We start from the raw sequence: 4,051 nt of genomic DNA on the forward strand, positions 1-4,051 counted from the left end.
AAGAGTTATGGGAGGTTAATAAAGTATGTCTGTTAGAGTGAGTCTGCTTTGCCCCCAGCTACAGCCAAACTGGAGCCACCACAATTGGGTCTCAATAAGATAATGATATTCCTTTCTCTGCTATTAAAAGCCTCCCAGTGCAAACTTAAAATGATTTATTTAATTTAGGAAATTATGAGGTGTAACTTCAAAGCCTGAGCCGTTAGTAATGGAAAATACCAGGTTGTTTAAAATTATAATAATAATTGTTTGGAGGACTCAGGACATCAAAGTGTTTTCATCAACAAATACAGAGGGGTCCGGAGGAGGTTGGAAAGAGTCAGAGGAGGTGGATGGAAGTTTGGGTTTGATTATTATGAACCTTATCAGGGCAGGGTTCAGGATTCCCGCAGCCTGGTCCTCTGTTCTGCTTTGAAGCGGGCTATTTTGGAAAGTAATTTTCCTGCTTTTTATTTAGTTACTAGCAGGGAGGAGGTGAGAGGGGTTTGTGGGTAGGAGAGGGTTAGAGGGGTCCAGGACTTGACAGCTGACTTTCCCCCCACTGCTCTCCGACCAACTTCATTAAAGATGCCTGCAGCATCACCGACATGGAAAAAAATTGTGCTTACCATCGAAGGGGGAAACTGGCACAATCAGCCTTACCAGCCAGGCCCTGTGATTTCAGGGAGTGTGTGTGTGTGTGTGTGTGTGTGTGTGTGTGTGTGTGTGTGTGTGTATGAGACAGGGTTCTTTTATAAATGAGGTTTATGTTTATTCCAAACCCTGCAGTGGAAGAAGGGAGTGGGGGTGGGGGAATGGCGTTCTCCAACCCGTAGCAAATGAGTGGCTTTTATAGCAAAGAATGGCCATGGGAGTTTTCATTGGGACAGACAGGTTTCTGCTCAAATGCAGGGCTCCCCTTTTCAGTCGGATCAGGCAGTCTGTGCCGGCTCTCAGCCAGGCCGCCTCTGCCTACCTGCCAGCCCTGCCCTGGCATCACCTCCTGGGGGCTGCAGTGGGGAGGATAGTCAGGCTGAACCCCTGGTTTCCTGTGATAGAGAAGCTGGGTCCTTGGTGGGACCACCCCACCACACACACACACACACACACACACACACACACACACACACCAGCACCCCCACCCCCGCCCCCACCATGTCTCAGGCATCTCCTGCGCGTCCTGCCTTTGTCACCCCCATGCCCACCAGCAGGCTCACACTTTAGGCCTGAATTCTGCTGCTGCCACTTACCGGCTCTGTGACCTTAACGAGCCACCTTTCTGAGCCTAAGTTTCTTCAGCTATAAAATGGCATTGATAACACCTTCCGGAGCGGTCTGCAAGGACTAAATGAGACGCGCGAGAAAATGCCTCGTTCCGTCCTTAGCAGGAGCTCAGAAAATGTGACTTCGTCTCCTTTTTTCCCCTCTTTCCCGAAAGCAGAACTGTCTTTCTGTCAACTTGTGGATGAAAGCGTTCGAAGCATGGGTGGGTGGGTTTGTGTGCCAGGCTTCTGACAGCCCATGCGAGGATGTCCAAAGCCGACATCCTGGCACCTTCGGCTTGAATTCCCAAGGCGCAGCTGCGCGGGTCCTTGGTCAGTCAGGGTCCTTCTGCCGCTGCAGCTTGTTAGTCGGGTCTCTGACAGCATCGCAAACTATGTCGAAGCGGGGACCCTGGTGATGGCCGCACCCAGTTCGGGGCCCGGGGTTCGGAGGGAACTCCAGAGCCCTGCGCGCCGCCGGCCCCGCAGACCTCTGGCCGTGATCTGGGCCCCCGAAACCCGGCTCCGTCCTCATCTCGGTAACCCCATCCACCTAGCAGCGCTGGAGTGCGTATGTTTGAACCTGAGCAACTCTTTTCCTCTCTCTGGGCCTCAGTTTTTCTTTAGGATTTGGGACGATTAGAGTAACGCGCAACCGTCCAGGCGGCTTGCAATCTACCCCGCCGGCCACGCAGGACGCAGCCGCATTTCGCCGAATCGCACTCTGGTTGGCGACCTCCTCCTCCCGGGGGCAAGCTGAGTCTTATCCCGGAGCCGGCGTCTCCGTCTCCAGATCCCTCACCCCAGGCTCAGATCGCCCGAGGCTGCCGGGTCCCAGCGGCGCCGGGGAGGAAGCTCGTTGGACGGGCTAATTGGGGACCCAACTTGGAGGAGGATGGCGAAACCGGGAAGGGCTTTGGCCTTTGGCAAACGCGTCCCTTAAACGAGGAAGACTGGATTCCGGACTGGGTTCCGCAGTTTGGGCTGGGGAGGCCCAGCCTGATGGCAAAGGCACACCACTTGGGGAGGTTAGGGGCGCTCCGTGGGCTCAGCTCAAGATTGGAGCGGCCGAGCGGGAACAAATGAGCCCCAGCTCAGAGCAGATCCTGGGTTTGGATCACGCTCTGCGCTGGGGCTGTGCGACCTCTGAGACCCTTGGTCTGACCCCTGAGAGCCCCCACCCGACGGGAAAATTGAGTGTCTGCTGCCCACCTCCACAGCGGGTGTTGGCATCAAGAAAATGTGGGACAAAAACTCTAGTCCTAGTACGTGCCAGGTGCAACCTTCCCACTGTGCACTTTCCGCATCAAGTTGTCTGTTCACTTCAGCACCCCAGTTCCCAGGGTCACTGGAGCCTCTCATCTGACCTTGGAAAGGCGTCCCCAAAAGCCACCTCTGATTTGTGCAACGGAAAACGGAATGCCAGGCCCTTCCCGGCCTCCCCTAGCTATTACCAATTTATTTTAGTAGTAATGCCTGGGAGCGCAGGCCTAACCCCTGTTCTGTATCCAGTGGAAAGAGCGGCTGGAAAGCAAAGGGGACTTGAATGACTAACCACCGTCCCTCTTCAAACCGAAAAGAGTATTTGTTCGTTGTCCATCTCCTGGGAAGAAGCTGGGAATGGTAAAGGGAGTGCGATTTGACACACTCCTGAAAGGGCAGCAGGCACTCCCCCCAGCCCCCCCCCCCAAGCCCAGTGAATGCATCTAGTTATCCCCATTTGCAAAGAGCTGTAGGGTTTTTTCCCTCGGCTTTAAGTTTGTTGTTGTTTTGGTTAGATGGGAAATTTCAAGTTCAAGATTTTCCCTTGTTCATCTACAAGCCACTCAGATTCTGGCGGTTCCCTCAGCTCCACTTCGAAGCTCATCTTTCACGGGAGTTTGAAAAACTCCTCATAGCAGTCCCACTTCTTTTCCATGAGTAGCCTAAGCTGCCGCAGGAAATATTTCAAAGTATTTTGCTATTTTCAATGGACGCTCCACTCCCCCCCACCCCACCCTGCAGGCTGAATCTGGCCACAGCTCTTGATTGATTCCCATTAAAATAATAATAAAAATCACCAGCTTTCCCCCCCCCCACCCCCATCTGGGTGGCAGTTTTGAGCTAAGCCCAACTAAGAACAGAGAGTGCCTCTTAAAATAATTATGAGTTGGGACAAAACTTGACTGCAATAAAACAAACGTTTAATTTAATTCAGAATAAGAGATAAGAAATAACTCTTCAATAAAATATATAAAATTATACAAGACACCCTTTCAAAGGGATAAAGTATACCGGTGGGGGAAGGCTGGGGGAGGAGAGAGATGGATAGAAGATGAAGTACCAGGGAGCTAAACGGGCTGTGTGACACCACCATTTTTAGCAAGTCAAAACATGGCTTTACCCTCTGCCCCTAACATGTTAAAAAGTATATAAATTTTCCTAATACGTTTAGCACATACAATAGGTACACACACAAAGAAAGCATGATTTTTTTTTCTTTCTGGATCTATTCATTGTTCAAGAATATTTAGCATATACGTAATGGTTACAAAACTTCTTTTAAGCAGAGAATTAACTACACCCCCCGCCCGCCCCACCCCAATCACCTTTGCAATGTGTGAGGTTTGATGTACCTAGTATTTCACAGAAACCATCCATTCCTCCCAACATGCTTTAGCTTTTCACTCTCCAATTATGTGAACTGGTTTTAGGCAACAGCCTTGAGAGGAATTAGAAAGTACTTCCATTTTCCACCTTACTCCAGGCACACTCAGGAGTCCCTTCATCCCCTTTTTATTGATCTTACCAAAAAAAAAAAAAAAGGTAAA

This window comes from Hipposideros armiger, unplaced genomic scaffold (genome assembly GCF_001890085.2).
Source record: "Hipposideros armiger isolate ML-2016 unplaced genomic scaffold, ASM189008v1 scaffold_33, whole genome shotgun sequence".
Classification (NCBI taxonomy): Eukaryota; Metazoa; Chordata; class Mammalia; order Chiroptera; family Hipposideridae; genus Hipposideros; species Hipposideros armiger.